The sequence below is a fragment of the Ammospiza caudacuta genome, chromosome 14 (assembly GCF_027887145.1).
Source record: "Ammospiza caudacuta isolate bAmmCau1 chromosome 14, bAmmCau1.pri, whole genome shotgun sequence".
NCBI classification, from domain to species: Eukaryota; Metazoa; Chordata; class Aves; order Passeriformes; family Passerellidae; genus Ammospiza; species Ammospiza caudacuta.
Window position 1 is genome coordinate 1,244,953 of NC_080606.1, and position 24,359 is coordinate 1,269,311.

Below are 24,359 nucleotides of genomic sequence, written 5' to 3' on the forward strand. Positions count from 1 at the left end.
CTGTGCCAGAGTCCCTCGGGAGCCAGACCCCTCTCCCACTCTTTCTCCCTCTCCTGCACTTTCTGTGGGTGGCCTTTCGCCCCTCAGCTGGCCACACGTCCCTTTCCCTGAGGGGCTGGGGTGCCAAGGGCTCTCACCAGTGGCAGTGGCTCCACTCCAGGCTGGGAAGACGCTGGGAGAAGCGAGCTCGCTCCAGAATGAGGTGGCACCGTGTTTTTCTATCTCAAAGAGGAAGAGAAGGTGTGGGAAGTTTTAGAAACCTTCTGGCAGGGGAAGGAGCTATCGGAGGCAGCCCAGCCCACTCTCTCCTGCCCGACTGCAGCAAGGGAAAGGTCCCCTCTGGGATTTGGCTGAGAACAAGGAGCTGCTTGGAAATTGCCATTCATTTCTCCAGGCCTTGGAGGGCTGCCTGAGGTGGGAGCTGCCGCCTGGCTCCATCCCACCACCCAGCAGATGCCACAGGCACCAGCTCCGCGCTCGAACCCCGATCTGGTACCTTCCACCAGCACTGAATTCACTTTAAAAAACTACAGCAAAGCCAACTGTGAGCAGCCACCACTCCGGGGACTCCCCAGCAGGGCTTCTGTCACCTTGCCTTGGGCTGGAGGACATGGAAAGCAGGAGGGGGTGTCAAAGCTGGGGAGCCCGACCTTCCCTCCCTGCCAAGTTTCCTTTGAGTCCTCACTTCACTGAGGGGGTTCTGCCACTCGCTGACAGCTGGGAATGGGGCTGGAGCCAGACCTGGGGCCTGACCTGGGGCCATCTGCAGAGCAGAGGGTGCTGCAATCCGAGTCAGGGCTCCGTGTTTCCTGCTGGGATGATGATAGCCCCAACTGGTGGCTGTGGCAGGGGGACTCCAGGTGCTCCTGGGCTCAGCCCCATGTCTGTGCAGTGCCAGCTCCTGGTTGTGGCCCCGCTGGCATCATTTGGGGGAGTTTGGAGCTGGGATGGTGTCCTGGAGCTCGGCTCTGCCTGCCTGTCCCCCTTCCCAGGTGTGTGAGCACGAGAGGGGGGAATGGTGCTCCTGGAGGAATATATGCAACACATCCCTTGGCTTCTCCAAGCCCCAGCTCCCAGGGCCCGTCCGCTGCCTCCTCCCAGCCGCCTCTTTCCGTAGAGTTCTGTGGATCTATTTTTGTAGATATAAATATAACGTTAGGATGGGTAGGTCTATTACTAATAATATTCATGATACTGCTGTGAACGGTGCCAGGTACAAGGTTTGGCTTCCTGGTGCACTTGCACAGGCTGGAAAAGATGATTTCCCAGTCAGTTTATTGCTAATCCCAGACCCTTGGTTCCCAGGTTGTCGGGAGTGGGGGAAATGGAGGTGTACAGATTGTCTGGGGGTCTGCTCTGCAGGGAGGGTGGGATTCAGTGCTGGCTGAGAGGGGAGGCAGGAGTGGAATCTCATTGTGGGACTCCTCTTTCCATCCATTCACTTTCTAAAAATCACCATGGATCCAAGCTCCCTCTGTTGCGGGGAGAAGTGGTTCCAGGGAGTGATTCATCCCGCTTGGAAGCATTATTCATCAAATCCTGTGCTGGCTGTGCCCAGCTCCCCTGACTCAAATGGCACCCAAACATTGAACTCCAGGCTCCATGGGGAAGGGGAGATGAGTCCCATGCCTGGTGGGAGGTTTGTGCTGGAGGATGTGATGGACGTGAGTGAAATCTTCTCCCTGATTTCTCCCAGAGCCAGAGGGGGGGTGTGGAAGGATCTGTGGGTGTCTCAGGAGGATGCTCTGGCATCATGCAGAGGGATCTCCTGGCATTAGGAAAGGACAGAGCCCCATCTGGGCATGGTCCATCCCTGAGGCCAGCCTGGACTCTGGAATAATTTGGATTTTAAAGCCATGACCTTCTCAGAAGATGCCCTGTAGGTGTGTGAACCCCTCTAAGATCATTCCTGTGGCAGCAAATATAAACTGCATTGCTAATACATTTATCCTTATGCCAATAATTGCTTGGCTCCCTACTTTCAAGTGATGTTGTGGGGAGACACTTCCTCCCAGAGTCTCCTTCCTTTGGAAGGCTCAGTTCACTCTTCTATTGGTGCTGATTAAACTCCTTCTTCATAAAAACCAGAGAGCATTTTTAGGGAGAAAAGGTCCCTTTTTCCCTGTGGGTTGGAGGAACTGTCTCCCTTGAATGAGAATGAGAAACAGTTCATTGAAACTTTTTAAAGAAAACTAATGAACAGAATTTTCCAACTTGCTCTACTTTGATTTTTTTTTTTCCTCCTCCTTTTTAAACGGATCCCACTTGTAAATTTAGTTACCACCTCTGTATCTTTGCAATTCATTGCTTCCTCTCCTGATGGTGGAATGACTCAACATGTGAAGCTTCATCATTTTCACGGCCTCCCAAGTCATGCGAGCGCGGGGTGACCTCCCCCAGGTGCTGGAGCTGGGGGCTGAGGGGAGGCTGCCCATGATCAGCTCCCAGAGCTCTGCTGGCACTCAGCAGCAGCACAGTTACCTTCAGGAGCTGGGGGGAGGCCAGGGCTGCCAGGAGCCTCCACCTAATGGGCTTTTCTGGGTCAGTGCAGAGGCTCCCTTCCTAGCAGGGAATGGTGCCACAGACTGGAAAGGGCTGAGGAGCACGGCCAGGGCTCCTCTCTGTGAGATGGCAAATCTGGGAGAGACATTTAATGAAATACTGGACATGTAGAAGGGGAGGGATTTAAAAGCTGTGGACATGGTTTAGTGATGGCTCCCAGTGCTGGGTTAATGTTTGGACTCGGTGGTCTCAGAGGGCTTTTCCAGCAGGAATGATTCCATAGTTCTAGGGAATGGAGGGGACAAGAGCCCCCTGGCACCGAGGGCTGTGGGACCAGAGCAGGGCGTTGTTTTCACCAAGGGCAGACATCAAAGCCACATCCAGGACCTGCAGGGGCTGGAGCAGTTCAGCTTGCTGCTCTCTGCCCTGCTCATGGGGCAGATGGCTTTGCTGGAATTCCTGCTGCCCGCTCCAGCTGGGGCTCCTCAGCACATTTCCCTCCTTGCTCTCAGCAGGAAGGTGAGGTTGGCAAGCACCAAAACTGTCCAAGGAGAAGCACCCAAAGCTCCTGTTCACCGAGCTCATCCATGGTGGGAAAGGCTGTGGGCAGCCTCAGATTCTTTCCCTGAGCTTTCCCAACCTCCTGTGACCAGATCCATCCTGCTCCATCCCCAGCTCGGCTGCCAGCCTGTTGGGTTTGCCCACGGAGAGGGCCCTGGTTGGGGTTGGGGTTGGGAGCCCCTTTCCTGCCCCACCCTCCGTGAGTCAGATCCCATCTGCTCGGGGTGTTTGTCTGCAGCTGCCTGTCCCAGCACTTGGGTTTCTCTCTGTCCTGACGTGTCTCTTTTGGTTTTCTTTGGAATTGTCACATGTGGAGCCCTCTGCTCTCCTGCAGGGATGGATCCCCATTGTGAGGGAGCGTTCCTGGGCTGTTCTCTTCCTTTTGCCAGGGAACATTTGCCCCCTTTGCAGGGCTGGGGGCAGATTGGAGCAGGGAAAGGGATTCAGGTGCCAAAGGAGCAGGAAGCAGGAGCTGCTGAGCAGGACCTGAGCTCCACCTGCTCTGCTCCCCATCCAGAGCCTCCTTCTCCCACCCAGGAGTACAAAGCTCCATCCATGCAAGAACCTCTGATGCTTTTTGCTTCCTCCAAGGCTTCCCTTGGTCCCACTCTCCTTTTCCCCACTGGCAAATCAGTCTCAGCAAAGGTGGGGAGGGGTTTTGGGGACCAGGCTGGAGTGTCCCTCCCATCCCACCCCTGCCACTCCTGGTGGAAGGGCCAAAGAGGTCCTTTGGCTGCTGTCCACTCATCCTTGAGAAACATCAGTGCCTCAAAGAGCAGGGGAAGCTCTTTGTGACTCACAGATTCCCATAAAATCCCACTGGGTTCACTCCTGCCCATCCCCAGGGGTGAGCCCTGATGGAGGGAGGACAAATGCCATTGACCAAAAGATGCCAAAGCCTGGGATCAGAGATTGGGAACGGCTCTGAAGTGTGGTAGAGAGGGATGAGCCGGGTTTGAGGGGAGCTGCTGTGGGATTGGCACAGGAAAGGAGCCCTCTATGCCCTAAACTCCTGCTCCCAGCACCGCTGCTGTTGCTCCTTCCTGGGCTGTTCTGAGGCTGGAGAAGGCTGGGAGTGCTCAGACACTGGGAGGTCAAATATTTGTGACAGGGGTGTGATAAGGGCTGAGCCCCAGCCTGAAGGTCACTCTTGGTCTTTGGCAGGATCCAGTTCAGGCTCGGCTCCTCCGAGGAACCCATGGAGCCCATGGGATGGTCATGATCCACTTGGCTCAAACCACCCTGAGCTGGGCCCTCCTGGGCTCAGCTGGCTTTGGGTACTTCCCCATGAACACCAGAAACTCTTGCCAGCCCTCCTGGGGTCACACTGAGAGTGGGGCTGGGATCTGTTCTCCTGCTTGGGGTGGTGTTGCAGAAATATCCCCTGAGGACACAATGCTGGGGTTCCTGTGAGGGGCACTGCAGGCAGGGGGGTTTGGATGGATGGATGGATGGATGGATGGATGGATGGATGGATGGATGGGAAGGGGTCACAGCCCTCCAGGGCAGCAGGAATGATTGAGGGAGGCTCTGGTCCCTCTCCTGCTGTGCCCAAATGGCTTCACACAGGCAGGACTGGTCCCACCCCAGAGCTGGGCTTGGGACAGGAGGGAGCTCCCACCTCTGTGCCAAGGTCACCCTCAGGAAGGCTCCTCAGCACAAGCCCAGCCCAGCCCCACCTTGTCCCTTTCCCCCTTTCCCATTGGGATGCTCTCCTGGCAGCAGCTCCTCATCCTCCTCCTGCCCTGGTGTTTTCAGCACAAAGCTCTCCTTGGAAGATCCCCCTGGGCTCCCCAGGACAGGCCCAGGATCCCAAGGCTCCCATCCCAGGTTTCTGGGTACAAAGCCCTTCTGTACAGCCTGTAAAGATCCCTCCCCTGCTCTCTCCATTCCAGTTCCTTTCTTTAAGGTATAATATATGTTTATAACCTGATGGCTGGTTTTTTTGACAATACTCTTGTACCTTTTAAGGGGAAAAAATTAAAAAACCAAAGTATTTATTTGAAAAGTTTATTTTAAAGATAAGAAAAAAAACCTATTTATTTTACTGCACCCTCTTCTGTTTGGTTTTCTTCTCTTGCAAAGCTGATAACTGTTACAGAACCACTGCTGAGGTGAAAGAAGTGATTCTATGGGTGGCTTCACAAGCCCACTTAGAGCAACTATTCAATAAAAATATATATTAATTTTGAACGTGGTCTTGTTCTTGTCTCCGTGGTGGCTGGGCCATGGCTCAGGCTTTGCCTGGGGTGCTGCACGGCTCGGCAGGGACTGAGAACTGGGGGGATCATCCTGGCCTCCGTGAGGTCTGCCCTGGGAGCCTTCTGATGCTCAGACCTCCAAAATGCAGCGTGGGCTTCCCTGCTGGAGCTGCCCCAGGTCCCTGTGGAAGGGCTGGCTCAGGCAGCAAAGGGAGGAGCAAAGAAGGGGAGGCTTAGGTAAGGAATTCCTGAGTGCTTGGGGGCTTTCAGTGACCCCTCAGAGATCCCAACGTGCTCCCAGAGCCTCTCCCAGTGCCAGAGGAGAGGGGGTGATGCCACAGGGCCATGGGTGTGCTCTGCAGGAGGAGCTGCAGCTGCCACCAGCTCCTTCCCCAGCAGCGGCTGGAGGCACCTTGGAGGTGATTTAGCCCAGACCAGGAGGAATTCGGGCCACAGCCCAGCAACTCCTGGGCCAGGCTGGTGCCTCTGCTCCCTGTGCACATCCCAAGCTGTGGATCAGCTGTGGATCCCAAAGCCCTGCCCATCTGCCCATGCAGAGTGCAGACATCCTCATCCCGAGGGCTCTCTGCTCACTGAGAGCTCCTCTCTCGCACAGCTGGTGGAGCTTTCCCCCAGCACCTCCAGAGCCCGAGGCCCTTGCACACACATTTGGTGGCTGATCAATCCATGGTTGGTGACACTCCCCTTATTCCTCTTTCATTTGTTTCAGTGCTACCCCTCAGCTTGGGCTGAACCTGTTTCCTCTCTCTGCAAGAGTCCCTCCTTTCCTAGGAGGGTGTCCCTAGGCCAGGCTTGTGCTGAGGAGCCTTCCTGACCCCCGTGCTGAATTAACCCCACGTACTCTGCACATCTCTCACCACAATCCCTTTTCCCAGGCGGGTTCCCCATTTCTCCCTGACTCTGGCGTTGCTGGTATTGGAGCCTGCTTTCCAAAATCGGTTCCAATGCCTCATCCCCAGCATCCAGGATCTGCCTCAGGGCTCTGGAGCACAGATGTGAGTCCAATCCCTGCTGTGACTCACTCTTCCCCTGCTTTTCAAACAAAAGATGGCTCGGGGCCATTTGTCACCCATTGGCTCCTTTCAGTGCCAAAGTCCCTCTCCTTTGGACAGAGCCAAGCACTTTCATTCCCAGATGTGCAGCTTTCTGTTAACTGTGTTAGAGCCCTCTTGGTGCCTGCAGTGCCACTTTCCCAAGCCTTCCCTGTCCTCATGCCATCAAACTCCCTGGCATCTCTGGGTCTCTCTCGTGTGGTCCCATGGAGGAAGGCTCAGGAGCTGAGCTGCAGCGTGAGACAGTGACCTACAGACCATGGTAATCTGGAACAGATGTCAACTGCTCACTTGAACATTTTTCTTCTCTGTGAAGGAAGTCACAATTGTCCCAGGAATGATAAAAAACCTGCAAAAAAAAAATTTTTTTTTTTCCCATAAGATTAGGGTGATTCATTGAACTACACAGTCATTTTGTGTTCTGCTTCCATGAGAGACTCCCCAGGCTCGAACACCCCATGGCACCTACCCCATGTGAACCGGGGCTCTGAGCCCCCCAGAGGGTTTAGCCTGGAATAAAACCCCAGCTGTCCTTGGCTGGCAGGGGTTGTTCAGAGCTGAAATGTCCCATTCTGTCCTGTACCAGGACCAGCACAGCCCCAGCGAGCTCAGCTCCATGAAACCCTTCTCAGACATGGACCATGCTTTCCAAAAGAGCATTTCCACCCTCCTGGTGTTGAAATCTTCCCTTGCCTGGAGCAGGCAGAATCAGGCCAAGCCCAGATCCCCCTGAGGGTGCCCAGGTGTGATGCAGCCCCGTGCCTGCTGGAGCATCCCTCGATGCCGGGAAGGTGCCTGGCGGGCTCAGGAGAGCCGGGGAAGGTGTTTGCAGTCAGAGCTTGGCTGTCTAGACAGGAGAGAGGGAGAGAGGAGCCCTCAGAAGGAGTCATTCATCTCTTCCTAAGATGGCTAAATAGGTCAGATGACTCATGCCCTGAAAGTGCCGATTTCTCTGCGCTGACTACAAAGAGGGAAGGAGCTCCCTCCCGCCTGCAGAGCCGAGGGGAGCGGATCCCAGCCTGCCTCTGGATGTGCCCGGGGTCAGCAGGGAATTCAGCCTCCCCGGGGATCCTCAGCGCTGCCTCCTCAGGGATGCTGGTGAGGAGATGGAGCATTAATTAAACACGGGTGGGGTTTGACTCGTGCTGGAGGTGATGCCTGTGGGAACCTGGGTGTGCAGAGCCCAGAGGAACAGGCAGAGGGTCCAGCCCAGTTCCCTGCTGTCACCCTCGGCTGTAGGGACCGGGGGACAGGAGTTCAGGCTGGAGGGATTTGCACAATGGCTTCTCCACCATCAGAAGCCCTTTCCTGCCTGGTCGTGGCCGTGCTCTGGGTAGGGCTGAGGGCACCTCTGTTCTCACACCTCTGGCCTCACAAAGCCAAGACTGCTCTGGGCAGAGACAAGGGGCCATTCTTATGTTGGCCCACCTCTGTTCAGAGCTGCTCAGTGAGGTTTAGGAATCCCTGGAGGCATCACAAGGTTGAGGGGGCAGCTCTGAGGGCAGCCGGGAGCCTTTGGAATATCTCCCACAAGAAATGACCCCCTCAGAAAGGTGACCTGTGCTGTGATTGCAGCCCTGGGCATGTGGGGGATTTGCTCCTGCAGGAAGAAAGGTCTCCAGGGCCCCAGTGTGTACATAAAGGACAATTTGCACCCTCAAGAAATCCAAAATACCTGCGGGTTTCAGCACTGCCCGGGTACCACAGAGCCACACTCCGGCCCCGCAAAACATCACGAGATTGGCTTAAAAATCAAGATGCAGCTCACAGCAGATTCCTGTTTTTCGCTGCTGCTTTTGGAGGCTGACTGAGTCATGCTCACAAGCCTCCTCTGCCAGACAGCAGGGCTGGCAGCTCATGGGGCCGTGGGGCGAGCGCGGATCCTCCGTGGGCCGCAGCGGGGCTGGGGCAGCCTGGGCACCCTGCACGCACCAGCTGTGCCCAAATGGCCAGGGATCCCCAGCTGGGCCGGCCTGGGCACCCTGCACGCACAAATGGCCAGGGATCCCCAGCTGGGCTGGCCTGGGCACCCTGCACTGTGCACAGAATGGCCAGGGACCCTCAGCTGGGCCAGCCTGGGCACCCTGCATGCACCAACTGTGCACAGAATGGCCAGGGGTCCCCAGCTGGGGACACTGCCCAGCACCCAGCAGGGATGGGATGTCTCCATTTTCTCTCTTTAGCCTGGTCACTGGCAGCTCCTTCCTGCAGCCACCTCACCTTGGTCTCAGCAGTGCTTGGGGCACACAGGGCCTCGTGGCACCCTGGGCTCCCTGGGCAGCAGCTGCAGAGATTGCAAAGCTCTCCACTGCTGTCTGAAGTGGGAATGCTTTCCCCTGGCTGGAGACCCCCTCACCAGGGTGTTCCCTGCCCTCCTTCCTCGCTGCATTCTGCTCCCAGGATGCGCCTGAGGTTCAGGATATTTCTTCAAGGCACATCTAGAACAAAACTGTTTTCCTGATGTGGAACTCAAATTCCTCCTGGAGAGCTTCTAAACGATTTATTTCCTGTATCCACTTCCCCTGTGCCTTGCTGCTCTCCATGAGGACATTTGCATGGTACAGTAGGATCTCAGTCTTTTGATGTGCAATTATCATCTGCAGAAATGACTAATCAATTAAGGACAGTCACTCCCAGGCTTTCTATTTATTTCTTTCTCATTGAAACCAGAGCAAATGTGCCCTTTTTTCACGGGGAAGTGATGTTTTTTTTCCAGACGTGCCTGCTGAAATCTTCCCAGCGGATCTGAAAATGACATCATGCCCTTCTTGGTCCCTGCTGTTGTCACTGTCAGCACTGAGCTGGCCCTGCTGCTGACAACAAGTCCCTGCCACCAGCCCTGCCAGCTCAGCGGTGCCAGCGGGAGCAGGGACTCACCAGGAATGGCTCAGATCACACTTGGAGAGCAGCTCAGGCAGGTAAAAAGTGCCCAAAATGAAAGCAAGAGTGAAGACAGTCCACCTTAAAGGGGGTGAACCCTGAGGGGACCGAGGGAGTCTTTACAAGGACATGGAACAACACGACAAGGAGAATGCCTTTAAGCTGCCAGAGAGCAGGGTTAGATGGAATATTGGGAATTAGGAATTGTTCCCTGTGAGGGTGGGGAGGCCCTGGGTGCCCAGAGCAGCTGTGGCTGCCCCTGGATGCCTGGGAATGTCCCAGGTTGGAGCAGCCTGAGACAGTGGAAGGTGTCCCTGGCCATGGCAGGGGTGGAATGAGATGATCCTCAAGCTCCCTTCCAACCCAGCCCACTTCACGATTCCGTGATCAGCCCAACCTTCAGCAGCTGAGGGGGCAAATGGATTTCAGAGCAATGAGCCAAGGGACAAGGAGGTTCAGGTCCTTGTCACCTGCATGTAAGGACAGGGAGATGCACTTGGGAAGGGGCTGTGCAGGAGACCTTTGCAGGTGATGGGCTGGGTGCTGTCACCATCACAGCACCCTGAGGAGCAGGAGGAACCTTCCACCCAAACTCTTCTCTGCCTGCTCACCCCACTGCTCCCAGAGCCCCTGGTGACGCTGAGCAGGGGCTCAGAGCTGGGGGTGGCCCGGAGGCTGAGCTGGAGCTGCAAGAGAAGCGGGGCTGTGGGGCTGTTTTGTAACAGCCTCCCCTGGGGACGGATCACACCACGCTGGGAGCGCCCCCGGAGACGCGCGGCAGGCACGGAGGTGACCAAATGAATTGACACCAGGCGATTCTCAGCGGAGCTCCAGAGACAAAGTAATTGAAAATAAATGAAGGAACATGACACCTGGCTGGCAGATCAGTTATCTATAGCGTCCCTTTCCTGAAATAACTGCCTCCCCAACTCCGTCCGCCGAGGCAAAACCAAGGAGATGCTCACACAAAATAGGCCACTCCAGCAGGGACCTGGAGGCCCCTTTATTTTTAATGGAAGCTGCCAGAAGGGTTAATTGGATGGTGCATGGCATTGCCCTCCATCTGGGGATCGCCTGCCCTTGCCAGTACCACCAGGAACGTTGAGGATGAGGTGCCCCATCGCTCCTGTCCTTAGGCAGCACTCGGGGCACAGACCAGTGCAGGAGGGGTTTTCCTGCTTCTCCAGCCCCAGACACGCCAGGGTGTGCAGCTCACCCCACAGGTTTTGGGTCATTAGGATTTGGGGTAAGTCATCAGCACATCTATGCTCAAAAATGCCCTAAAATTCCTCTAGGAGGGTCCTGCAGAAGCCACTGACCCCAAATTGCAAGGGTTGTTCCAAAGTGCTGTTATTCCTGATGGGACTGAGCTCCTGCAGAGCCTGGTCTGGGCAGTCCCTGCCCCTCTGGAGAGCTGGAAGCAAAGGTGAGGAGAAAGGAGCTTGTGGGAGGTCTGGTGTGCACAGCCCTGCCAGCATAACCCTGGGGTCAAACCATCACCAGGAGCCAAAATGCAGCAAATCCCAGATCACCCACTGGCCTCTCCATTGCTGAGCCAGGGCCACAGCTTCCCCCTGCAGGCCTGGGCAAGGGGACGTCCCAGAACCACGGAATCACAGGGTACCCTGAGCTGTAAGGGCCCACAAGGATCATTGATTGAGCTCCTGGCCCTGCACAGACACCCCAGCAATCCCACCCACCACCCCTGGGAGCGTTATCCAAACTCTCCCAGGCTCTGGCAGCCTCGGGGCTGGGACCATTCCCTGAGTTAGAAATGATGAGCTCAGGGCCCAGGGGCCCAGGCAAGAGAGGGGTGACAGTGGCAATGCCACGCTCTGTCCTGCACCCTCTGGAGGGCTGGGCTTGTGCTGGGGAGCAAATTTATCCTGGCTATGGACATTGGCATGAGGCAAGATCTCTGCCCACAGGAAATGGCGGCTTTCCGAGGGAAGGGGTCTGTGCCCATGGAGCCATGTCCCCTCAAGGGAAGAGGGGTCCTGGAGACTTGCAGACAGGGTCACCATTTGCTTGGCCCTGCCATTGCTCTGCCAGGATCATGGGGAGAGGACCCACAGCAGCAAATGGAGAAGATCCTGAGGACACCTGGTCCTGCCCATTCCCAGGGGAACGGTTTGGCTTGAACATCACTGCTGGTTTTCCTCCTGGCAAAGGGAAGCTGGGTTAAATCTCCCTTTGGGAGCAGCCCCATCAAAGCCCTTCTGTCCCAAGGAGACACCACCTGCTTTTCCCTTTTCATCTGTTCTCCTTGTTCCGAAGATGAAAGCAGCCAGGACAGAAAGCAGATGCTGTACCTTTTGAACAGAGAAAAGGAGAAAATAAATGGCATGGGGAAGGTCTGGGCCCAAAAAAAGAGTGGCCTTCAAATGGAAGGGCCTGGAGACATCCCAGCTCACACAGCCCTGGCACGGGGCTGAAGGATCCCCAGCATTCCCTGTCACCTGCAGCAGCACAGGGCTGCCCCTCACTGGGGACCCTTCCTTGGAATAATATTTGGCCCCACAGGGGGTTGAGCTTTGGGGAGGGAAACCAGGTGCCCTGAGCCCTCCTGTCAGGGCTCTTCAGGGGCCTTTGATGGGTCCCTCCATTGCAGTGAGGCTTTACACCCCCAAACACGCCAGCTCTCTGAAAGGCACATGCAGGAGCAATTCCTTTCTTACAGCAAGATGTGCTCCTGATTTTTCTAATTTATCTCATCAATTCTCCTGATTTTTGGTGGTTCTGGCACTTGCTGTCATTAATAGAGGCAGAGGAGGGGACGGGCAGCCAGGAGTGTCCCAGCTGGGCCACGTCTGTGAAAAGAAAGACAGAAAGAAAGCAAGAAAGAAAAGCTCTCCCTCCCCCTCCAACCAACCCTGTAATGAAAACATGGCCAACCCTGGCTCTGCCCTCTGCCCTTTCTGGGGCAGGTTGCAAGGTCACAGGGACCTGGTCCCCCAGTATTGATCAGGGCTCTTTGGGACTGGCATATGGCACCAGGTTTCAAAGGCCGAGCAGCTCGAAAAGAATTAAGTGGGGGCAAAGAGTGGAACGTCCCAGATTGAACTCCTGACACGTGGGGGTCAGAGAGCGCAGGGGACAAAGGGGGGCTGCAATGGCCAAAATAAATACCCAGGCTTTAAAAATCAACATCCCCGAGGCTGGGGATGGAATCCCACCGTGCTTCTGAGGGACAGAAGTGGGCTGGGTGAGATGGGTGTGCTGGGGAATAACCAACAGGGAGAATGTCCTTGCTTGTCCCAGGGGTGACAGAAGGACAGCCCCACCTGCAGAGTGGCTCCATGGGCTCCATCAGGTAGAATTTTGTGGGGTTTTACCTTCCTGTTGAATGTCCCTCAGCTCCTTAAGGACAGAAGGGCCACCCTGGGAAAGGGAGAGAGGTGGGGAGTGAACCTCGGGCTGTGCAGGAGCATCCCTTCTCCACCAGGAAAGTGGCAAGGATACAAAGACAGCAGCATCAGCAGTCCAGAGTAGGATGAAGTGGGATGTGCAAAGCCAGGGCACCACAGGGAATATTTCTGTGTCTGCTCTGGGGTGCCCTGACCCCCAGGGCAGCACTGACTCTGACCCTCATTCATGGAGAAAGTTTCCCAGACTTCAAGATAGACTGGAATCCACTAAAGTGTGAAATAGATTATAGAGAGCAGTGCAGGTGTATCACTTGGTGAGAAATTTGGGATTTGGGACTTTTAGTTTGTTGTGGATGGAAGCAAGATGGAGGGCATGGGGTGTCATCCTGGGTTTCTTCTTCATGCTTTTTCTTCCTTCTTTATGGGTTTGGGTGGCATTTTGCAATTGGGCAGAAAAGTCCACATTGCAGCTCTTTGGGACCAGTTATTGGGTTAAAAGGGGAAATAATCCAGGTGTCAGTTCTTAATTGGATAGTTTAGTCTTAAAGGTCCAAGTAACAAGAGATTGTTGGCCATTTTTGTGGTGCTTTTCCAGTGTGCTGAGCCTGGTGTAGACACCGTGCAAAACTCAAGATAAGATAATAATAAACAAGAACTTGAAGACTGAAGAAATCCAGTGCGTTTCTCTTTCCTGACACAAAACTGCTCCAGGAGGGTCTCCCCTGACAGAGGAGCCCCCTGGGAGGGCCCAGCCTGAGGCCCAGAAGTCGAGGAATCAGCAAAAGGTACCCTGAGAGTGGGAGAGGTGGGAGGGTCCAAGAGAGCAGGAAATCTGAGCTTGTGTCAGAGGCCGTTCCCTGTGCCCCAGTGTCCCAAGGGCCAATCCAGTGGGCAAGGCACTCCTGACAGGTGCTGAGGGGAGGGAATCACCTCCTGCCCTCCATCAGTGGGTCCTTCCTGTGTCCAGGGGCTCCCGGTGGGAAATGTGGGGCATAAGGATAAAGAAATCAACAGCTTCACCTGTAAAACTCGTGGAACGCCGTGTCTGGTCACGTCCTGGTGAGGGCTGTGGCCTTGGTACCACACTGAGCATCTCCTCCCAAAATCATGTGTTTTTTCCAGCTGTCCTCCTCCCCTCACAGCCCACTACAAAGGCCAGCTCCTGAGCTACATTCCACACAGGAAACCCCAGCTCTTCCTCTGGGGCCCCAGAGAGACAGATCCTGAGGGACTGTGTGTCCCAGTCCTTATCCATCAGGGCGTTTCCTGGCTCTCCTGCCCTTCCCTCTCCTGACTTTGGTCATGTTTGTGGTGCACAGCTCCAGCTGTGCTAAAGGAGTGGAATGGGAGACTGTCAGGGGTGCAGGGAAGGACAAGGAATCTGTGGAGCTTTCCCTGCAGGATGGAGCCTGGTTTATAGCCTACACTTCTCTCCCAGAGCAGACCCACCATAGCCATCCCCAGAGCCCTCAGCCCCAGTCTGGGAGCTCTGGGGAGGGACACAGAGAGAATCCTGTGTATGATGGGAACCCAGCTTCCCACAGCCTGGATGGGCAGGGAGGCTGCAGACACCTGAGCATGTGGATTCCTGAGCACGTGGATGCTTCAAGCCCAAGGCACAGGCTGATGAACTTCAGCCTCATTTTCCATCTCCCTCATCCTCTCTGATCCCAGAGTCCTGCTGGAGGGAAAGGCACATGGCCTGGGGGAAAAAGGCATGAAAGGGAAAAATCTTTCTGTTTGTGGCTTTCCCGTGGTTGTTTGGGTTCTTCCCAGCGTTGGGACGCTCTGTGGGAATCCACAGGCTGCATCCTCATCCCTCTCCTGTCTGGACCATATCAGAGACACAGGAATCCCACGGTGCCCTCTGCTCCAGCTTCACTGAATCCCCAAATCTGTGGTGTTCAATGCTGAGAGTCTTGGAACAAATCAGGGAGCTTGTTTTCCTGGCTGATTGTTTTTGATTCCTCCTCTCCTGCTCTCCCAGAGCCTTTCATGCCCAGCCAAGGTGCTCTATCTCCCTCTCCAGCACTGCCTGCAGGGCCTTGCTTGGCTCTGCTGTGTCTCCTCTGTCTGGTTCCTGATAAAACAAACTGCTCAGCATGGCTGGTGAGCTCCCAGACTCGGACCAGGCATCCAGAGCCTCGTGACCACGCACTTCCACCAGAACACTTCCACCACAGCACCTGGCCATGAATGTCTCCCACAGCAATTTCCCAAAATTTCATCTCAGAGTGTTTCTAGAGTGTAAGAGAACAAGGACCTCCCTGTTGAGCACCTTTCCAACGTTCTAATTAATTTTTTTTTCTGAATTTTTTAAAGAAAATTTGGGGGGGGGTGACAGGTAGCTCACTAGACAAAGAAAACGGCTGGATACTTGGAGAAATGGGGAAATTTCTGTTTGTGAAGGCAAATTACACATCCAGAAGGTTGTGCTATGTCTGCCCTCCCCCTTGACCGCTCAGCTGTGGCAGACAGGAGAGGCAGGATGGCATTTTGTGCCTTCACATGTTTCTCCTCCATGTGTGTAGGTGGAATTCTCTAAGTGACACATTATCCCTTCCACTCTGCACTTCCCCCTGGATTTCTCCTTCTCATGACTGCTCGAAAATGTGTTCTAGAGCTGCTGTACGATGAGCAGTCAGTGCCTGGAAGCGCTGCCTGCTTTCCCCCACCCCGCTCCTCGTGGAGAATTTAGTAGCAGATGGCAGCCTCAGAGCCCTGAGAATGAAGAGCTCCAGAGCTGACAGCACAACACAAAATCTTCCTCCCTCTCGCAGCGCCGCCGCTCCGATGGCGCACAGTGAATAATTCAGCATCCATCTCTCATTCAGCAAATGCTGCCGGTGAGCTCTGGGAGGATGATTTTTATTAACTGGCCGGCTGGATGCAATTTTCCAGCAAAGCCTGTGTGCAAACAAATTGGAGCTGAGTGCTGGGTGAGTGCCAGTGCTTCTGGCTGTCTCCTGCTCCGGGGAGATGAGATGCCCACATCCTGTTACACCATCTCCGCTGCTCCTCCACTCTTTCCCAAGCCCACAAAGAACTTTGCTGCTGGACAATCCTGGGTTCATATCAGCCAGACTGTGCAGCAGGACACATGTTCATGATGGAGTTTTTTTTTTTTGTTGTTGTTCCCTGGGAACACTTGAGCAAAATCCGGCTGCCCAGCCTGGTCTGGAAAAGCCATCGCGGATGTCGCTGATGGGGCTCGTGGGATCTGACCAAGAAAAACAGTTCTGAGCCCTTTTGTTCCTGCACCATTTGTCCCTTTCTGCCTCATTCCAGCATCAGGGTGACCGTGTCAAGAGGTGACAGTGGCATCTGGGCTCACTGGGCCCCGCTGCTGTCACCTGCCATGGGCAGGAGAGGTGGGGCCAGCTTGGAGCTGCCAAAGCCTGGCAAGTCCTGGAACCCCAGGGTGGTTTGGGTTGGGAGGGACCTTAAAACCAACCTCGTTCTACCCCCATGGGCAGGGACACCTTCCACTAGCCCAAGGTGCTCCAAGCCCTTCCAGCCTGGCCTTGGACACTTCCAGGGATGGCAGTGTTGGTTTGTAGGTGAATTCCTGGTCTGGCTTTGCCTCTTCCCCACCAGTTGCTGCTTACAACCCTCTGCAGACCCCAGGGGATGGCATGGGGGGGTGACAGGTCCCCAGCCCTGTCCCTGCTGCCTCCCAAGCCTGGCAGAGGGGCAGCGGCACCCTGAGGTGCCTGTAGGGGAGCGTGATGGATACGGACCCTGCAGTGGGCAGGTAGGAGAGCTCTGTTGGACAGGTGCCTGGAACATTAGGCTATTATTGGAAGCACCAGGCTTTTATGGTAAGTAATTGTGATGTTATTGGGCGTTTTCCCTAAATAATCCACCACACTCCCATCTGCCGGCAGCTGATGCTGAAGGGAGAGGGGGGTGAGTGCAAAACCCGGGAAGGTGAAGTGGTTGTGCTCCAGTGGGATGTGAAACGGGGCTGCTGTGGGGTGAAACAGTGCAGGGCTCTGTGGCTCTGCTCCCCAGCAGGGCTGTGTCCCTGTGCCCTGGAGGCTGGCCAGCCCCCAGAGCTCTTTCCCAGCTCTCTCCGAGTTCCTGTGTGCTCGTGGTGTCCTTCTCCCCTTCCTGCCCTCGGCCGGAGCAGGGAAACACTGGGGAGATGCAGGAGATGATAGCGGTGCCTCGGCAGCGAGGTGAGCAGGGCAGGAGCTTCCAGCAGGAGTGGGGAACATCCAGTCAGGGCCGGGATGGGCTGGAGCTGTCCGTGTGTCCGGCTGCACAGCCCCACGCAGCCCCTGCTGGTGGAGATGTGGAGATCCCTGCTCCTGGGCCGTTCCTGCAGCTTGTAAATGCGGGATTTACTGGGATTTACTGGCATGTGAGTGAGACCCTGCTCGCTGGAACTTTGAAATTCCTGCTTCATCCTTCTCCACTCCCCCAGGGACGTGGGATATTCACCTTCTGTGGAGAAATACAGTGCACCAGAAATGCAACCAAGGCTCCTGGTTTCTGCAGGAGGTTATTTTCCATAGAAACATGGGGTTGTAGCAGTTGGAAAAGCCCTCTCAGGTCATAGAGTCAAACCATTCCCTCAGCCCTGCCAAGGCCACACCAAAACGTGTCCCTAAGAGTCACATCCATGCAATTCTAAATATCTCCATAGATCCAGGGGATTCCACCTCTGCCCTGGGTTGCCATTTTCATGCTGGGGCTATGTCAGAAGTGACTTTTGGAGTCACTTTTCCCCGAGTCCCAGCCTTTTAGGAGCTTGGGGGGCTTATATGGGCATCTGAGGGGCTTTGGCGCCACATGCTGTGGAGGCATCTGGGTCAGTCAGGACTCTGAGCAGCATTGGTGCTGTGCCACGGTGAGATTTGTCCTCTCCTGAGCACCTACGGGAGGATAAGAGCATCCCCAGAGCTGGAATCAGCAAGGACAGCTCTGGCAACTAGGCCACCCTGGCTTGAAATAGCCCATGGGGCAGGATTAGCATCGTCCTCCCCGAGGAGAATCCCAAAAGGTGAGAGATCTCCCTGGAAAATTCAGTCTTCTCCTTTCTTCTCATACTGAGCCTAAAGCAGAGTCTCAGTGCTGTTTCCAGCCCCCCTTTCTGACTCCCTTGTACACAAATCCCATCACTCTGCAGGATCCTGGCTGGCCCTGGAATTACTCACCAGGAATGAGCCATTTCCATGCGCACACTGTCACCCTACAGTGGTCTGTGAGAGCTGGGTTGCCAACATCTGACAGCTATAAATAGCCCAGGGCTCAGGGGAGGCAGGAAAACACCTTTGAACTCCCCTGAAATCTGGTGGAACTGCAGAGCTGCAAAGGGACAAACCATAAATATTGGCCTAAAAATACATTTCATGGAATGGTAGAACCCGAGAATACTTTGGGTTGGAAGGGAGCTTAAAGATCTTCTAATTCTTACCCCCTGCCATGGCAGGGACACCTCCCACTGTCCGAAACTGCTCCAAATCCCAATGTCCAACCTGGCCTTGGGCACTGCCAGGGATCCAGGGGCAGCCCCAGCTGCTCTGGGCACCTGTGCCAGGGCCTGCCCACCCTCATCAGAAAAATCTTCTCCTTTTGTCTGATACATACAAGTTCTCTGTATTTCTCTGGGGACATCACCCCACAGACATACAGAGAACCTGCAGGTGAGAGATCAGGCAGCCTCTTGCTCCCAGGGCTTTCCTTAAAGCCTGGCATCTGCCCCTGGGAGCTTTTCATGTTTTACTCCTCACCTCTCGCGTTTCTCTGCTGAAGGAATTGACCCAGAGGGGGCTTGGAGCAATTCAGGGCTCAGCTTTGGCATCTCCCCTCCCGGAGCCGCTTCTTTCGGGTTCGCTTTCACCCGCAGTGCCCAGACCTTGCTGCTGCCGCCTCTCCCCTTCCTCCCCACCAGCCCACCCTCCTCCTCCTCCTCCTCCTCCCCTGGTTGTCCTGGCAACCAGAGGCCAGCACGGCCTTGCCCCGGGTGACAGCCCGGCCACAAAGGCGGCTTTGAGCGCTCCGCCGTCGGGGCCGTGCCCAGCGCCCCCAGTGCTGCAGGCGAGTGCGGGGGGCGGCCCCGGGGATCCCCGCAGCCCCCCGGTGTCCCAGGGTCACGGGCAGGGTTCGTGGCTCCGCTCCGGGATGGCTGAGGGAGGGCACGGGCCCATTCTTGTAGCTGGGTCAGGGCCGAGAGCGGGTCAGGCGGCCTCGGAACCCCTGACAGAGCCCCGAGGGTCCCCGAGTGTCACTCAGCCTGAGGGAAGCTGTCCATCAAAGCTGGGGGCTGTGGGAATACCTGCGGGCAGCCGGGACAGAGGGAGGGCCTCAGGCAGAAACCTTCCAAACCTCTGGCCCTGCTGCTTTTCCCTTTTCCCTCTTCTCCCAAAACGAGCTGAGCTGCACTTTCCCAGACACACGAGACTAAAGGAATTCACTGGTCCAAATCTAGAAACAACTTGGCATTTTCTTGGGTAAAGTGTGAGGCTGGGAAGTTATGCCAGGGAGGAATTGATCTGCAGATAAAGCTGGAGATCTCCCTGCCTAAACCAGCAGCAAGGCTGGGTTAATGGTTAGACTTAATAATTGCCGGTCTTTTCCACCCTAAATGACTCCAGGATTCCATAAAGCTAACAGCAGGTCCCAGGGATGTCAGACACACAGCGCATCATCTGGGGCAAACAGGCTTTCCTAAAAATGTGAGGCAAGGAAGAAGAAACCCCATGGGACTCGTGTTCCTGGGCAGATGGGGGTCAGGAATGCACAGGTTGGCCCCTCAATATCCTCTCTGCTCTGTGGCCACAGCTGAGGGGGGGAGGTGCTGCCCACATTTTCCATAGAAGGGACCTTAAAATCAACTCATCAGGGACAGCTCCCACTGTCCCAGGCTGCTCCAAGCCCCAATGTCCAGTCTGGCCTTGGGCATTGCCAGGGATCCAGGGGCAGCCCCAGCTGCTCTGGGCACCTGTGCCAGGGCCTGCCCACTCTCACAGGGAGGAATGTCTTCCCAATATCCCATATAAATCTTCCCTTCTTCATCTTAAAGCGGTTTCCCTGGTCCGGTCACTCCATGTCCATGTGAAATGTCCCTCTTTGCCATCCAAGGGGCTGGGGCTGTGCAGCATCTCCTCTTTCTGCCACTCCGAGTGGGGACATCACCCCACAGACATGCTGAGAACCTGCAGGTGACAGCCTGAGATCAGGCAGCCTCTTGCTCCTAGGGTTTTCCTTAAAGCCTGGCATCTGCCCCTGGGAGCTTTTCCTGTTTTGCTCCTCACCTCTCATGTTTCCCAGCTGAAGGAGCTGTCCCCAGGTGCCAGCAGAGAAGAGCTCTCACTGCTGTCCCCAGGCTGGCAGCCTGCCTAGGCATCACTGGGTGCTGCTGGGGGAGCAGCTCTGGGGCATCAGGGGAGTGTGGGACTCCAAAACCTCCTCCAGCAGGGGACAGGGAGCACCTCTGGGTGCACACCCTTTCGAGCCTGCTAATCAGGGAAATTCAGGGGCATCCTGCTTGTCCAGCTGCAGCGGGGCTGCTCAGCCTCCCCAGCCCTCCCCTTGCATCCCTGACCTCCCACCGCTCCCAGCAGTGCCTCTCCTCTCCTCTCCTCTCCTCTCCTCTCCTCTCCTCTCCTCTCCTCTCCTCTCCTCTCCTCTCCTCTCCTCTCCTCTCCGGACGGACAGACGGACGCACGGACGGTCGGAGGAAGGAGCCGCGGTGGCTGCGGCCAGGGAGGGCTCCTCGGACCCACCCTCTGTTCTTTCCTGCCTTCCAAAGCGCCGCTTTCCTGCAGCCGGGTCCAAGCTCTTCTTGGCCCCCGCGGTGCCTAAAAATAAAAAACCTCCCCTGCGCAGGTCTGGGGCAGAGCTTCTGGGCTGAAGCTCAGCCCTGGAGGGAAATGAAGTGAAGAAGAGGCAGTCAGTGCCCCTGGAGGAGTGATCCGGGGTGCCAGGGCTGTTCCAGCTGTCCTTGAGGACAAATGTGACCCTCCCTGTGCCGGGATGGAGCAGTGCTGAGCTCTGGGGATCCCATCTGCACCCAGAGGTGATGCCCACCGAGCTCTGGGGATCCCATCTGCACCCAGAGGTGATGCCCACCGAGCTCTGGGAATCCCGTCTGCATCCAGGGGTGATGCCCACCGAGCTCTGGGGATCCCATCCAGAGGTGATGCCCACCGAGCTCTGGGAATCCCGTCTGCACCCAGGGGTGATGCCCAGCGAGCTCTGGGGATCCCATCTGCACCCAGAGGTGATGACCAGCCAGGCTCTGGGAATCCCATCTGCACCCAGGGGTGATGCCCACTGAACTGCTCAGGGCTCAGCCCCGCGCAGACCCCAGCTGGAGATTCACACTTGGAATATTTCCGGAGTCCCCTGTGAGACATCCTGGGCACTCCTGGGTCTCAGCCCTGCCTTTGGGATGCGTCTGGAGAGAGGAGGGGCACATCCACTGCCATCGCCCCGGGGTGATGAGGTGATGAGGTTTTGGGGATGCTCAGAGCCCGCGGTGCTGTGAGCGCCAGGCACGATCCTCACGGAGGTGCCACCTCTGCCCTCCATGGCCGCCCCTCTGCGTCCCCTCCCTGTCTGTCCCCAGGATCTGCTGCCTTCCAGGAAATGGGATATTAAATGGTGTTAATGATCTTCTCTGGCAGAGCCTCCAACAGAAGGCTCTTCCCAGGGCTGCTGGATGGGAACGGATGGGTTCAGGGGAGGGGAGGGCGAGGGGGCACGGCCGGGCTGCTGAACCTCCTTCCTCTGCCATCCATCAGCTGTCAGGGCACCGCAGAGGCTCCGAGCCTGATCCCCTGCACACAGCCCGGCTCTGGAGTGGGCAAGACGGTGTCCTGGACGGGCTGAGACCCCCTGGCACTGCCAGGCCGGGTAGGGGACAGGAGGAGCAGTTTCTGGGTGCTGATGGGTTTGTTCTCTTAAAGCACTGCTGTTCCTGCAGGCACAGACAGCATCCTGCATGGATGGTTGGACCCACAGGTTTGGGTTTGAAGGGATGCTCAAGCTCATCCAGTTCCACTTCCTGCCATGGGCAGGGACACCTCTGACTATTCCAGGGTGCTCCAGCTTGGCCTTGGACATTTCCAGGGATCCAGGGGCAGCCACAGCTTCTCTGGGCATCCTGTGCCAGAGTGTCCTCACCCTAGTAAGGAACAATTCCTTCCCCCTATCCCACCTCACCCTGCCCCCTGGCAGTGGGAAGGCATCACTCAAAGGGGTAACGTGCCCATGGGCAGGCACGGGTGGCCCAGGTGGATGTCACATCCCGTGTCCTGCCCCCTGGCTCCTGACACAGCTCCAGGCTTTACATAGCCCGAGTTTCCTGTTTGTGGGCTCTGCGGGGCCTTCTCGCTCCCTCGCTCGCTCTTGTCCCTCTTGGCCAAGGGCAGCAGGGAGCCAGTGTCCTGGGAAAAGTAAAACTTGAAAGCAAAGCTGGACTTTTCATTGTCGGGAGGCTTCTTTTTATTTTTTTGATGCATTTCCTCTGGGTCGTTTCCTTTTCATTCGAATGCGGATAAAAATAAGTTTCCGCTGACATCAGCCCGCTGTCCCTTTTGGGCAGGGATCTGCTGCTGGTGTCCCTGAGCACCCCAGGGCTTTGCATTCCTCTGACAGCCATGAGAAACACGCCTGGAATGAGCAGCCAGGCCAGCTGGGGTGGCTGGGGCACTGGGAAGGACCAGCAGGGAATTTTTGGGGGGTTGTTGATGGGGTTTGTGGTGCTGCTCTTGTTGTGAGGGTCATTCAGCTTCGTTTGCTCTCCTACAGCTGAGGAAATGGGGAAATTCACTCCTTGTGCCCTCCCAAGCAGCAATGTCCCATGGAGAGAGAGGGTGAGAGGCTGCCCTGCCCTGCCTGGCACAGCTGTGGCTGCCCCTGCATCCCTGGCAGTGTCCAAGGACGGGGCTTGGAGCAGCCTGGCACAGTGCACACCTCAAGGTGTCCCTGCCATGGCAGGGGTGGAATGGGATGAGCTTGAAGGCTCCTTCCCACCCAAACCACTCTGGGATTGGATGAGAGGGTTCATCTAGGCATGAGCCTGGGATTACACCCAGGTGTGGAGTTGGAACCAGGTGATTTTAAGGACCCTTCCAACCCAAACCGTTCCGTCACTTTATGAACACAGGGGCTCCTTGAAGGCTTTGCTGCAGCTCCATGGGAGAGGACCTGGAGCTGCTCCCTCGCTGGAGACAGGGCTGAGGCTGGAGCTGTTCTCCCTTGGTCACCACCCTCACGCTGAGAGGTCCCAGGGATCCTGGGGGACCCAGATGTTTGTACAGCTGTGGCTTCACCCTGTTTGCTTTGTGCTGGGTGGCCCTGAACTCGCATGAAGTATTTGGTGTGGGGGGCGTGGGGTCCCTGCAGCCGTGGCTGGGCCTGCTGGCTTGGGTGGGGATCAGGGACATTTCTGGCCTGGCCTCTGAGGGATGGAGGTGCTGGGAAAGGATTTCTGCCCAAGCTCTCTCAGCTTTCCCATCCTGATGAAAGCATTTGGGAAGTGAGAGGCCAAATGACTCCTCTGGAGCTGGTCTCTCCAAAGAGGCTGTTTTGTTGTCCCAATCAACTTCAGAGAGAGCTTCAGGAAGGAAAAGCTGTCCCAAGGAAAATGAGGCTGTGGAAAAATGGGACGTTTCAACCTCTTCCAAACATGTTTTCAATGAGGAGAGATCTGGAGGCGTGGAACAGCTCCAGTTCAAGGGAGTCATCATTTTGGGATGGCAGCGGTTTGTTTGAGGAGGTCCTGGCTGGGACAAGGACAGGAAGTCCCCAGGCACAGGCACACACAGAACCACTTTTCCATGTCCAGACCATCAGTGCTCTGCCTCCCTGGCACTGCTCCACCTCTCCAGCTGGGCCACTATTCTGGAAAAGGGACATTTTCCCTGTTTCATTTCATTCCCCAAGAGTCCACCCGTTTGCTCACCTCCTGCGCTGCTCCTCTACCTTTCCCAAGGGCAGATCCCTCCTCTTGTTTGCCTCCTGGCTCCTCCACCTTCCCTGTCCTCCCTGCCCTGGTGCCTTCAGGGGGCCCACCAAACCTCTGGGGCAGCTCTTCCTCTGTCCACGGTGCTCCTGGAGAGTTCTGAGGTGCAGCCACACCCCAAACACCAGGCTGGGACCCGGCTGGTTCCCAAGGGGAGCTCTGCATCCCAGATGGGATCCTGGCATGAGGATCTGAAGCGCTGCTGCACTGCCAAAGCTCATCCCCAGAAGTTTTGCTGAGCCCTGGGTTCTGTGGGCAGATTTTTGGGTGCAGAGAGCCCCGTGGGGGGACAGAGCACAGGACAGGCTGTGGGATGTGGGGCAGGAGGCACAGGGTGGTCCCGATGTCCCCTTGGCTCTCACGTTGCCTGTGCAGGAATTTGGGGCCGCTGGGAGAATCTGAGGAGCAGATTTGGATTCAGGCATCCCCTGGGACAGGGACCTGGGACCCGGGAGAGGAAAACCCACTCACCCAGGCTGCAGAACCAGCCCAAGACAGGCCAGGAGCGGAGCCCAGGCGGGAGCGACAAACGGGGCAATTGCTCCATCTTGTGACTCCAGCTGCGAATGCAGCGAGCGGCCGGGAATGACGGTGGGATTGGAATCACAGGATATCCTGAGCTGGGAGGGACCCGCAGGGATCACCCAGCCCAGCCCCAGCCCTGTCCAGACCCCCCAACAACCCCCCCCCGTCCATCCCTGGAGCGCTCTCCAAAGGCTCCTGCAGCTCTGGCAGCCTCGGGGCCGTGCCCATTCCCTGGGCAGCCTGGGCAGCGCCAGCACCCGCTGGGGCAGAT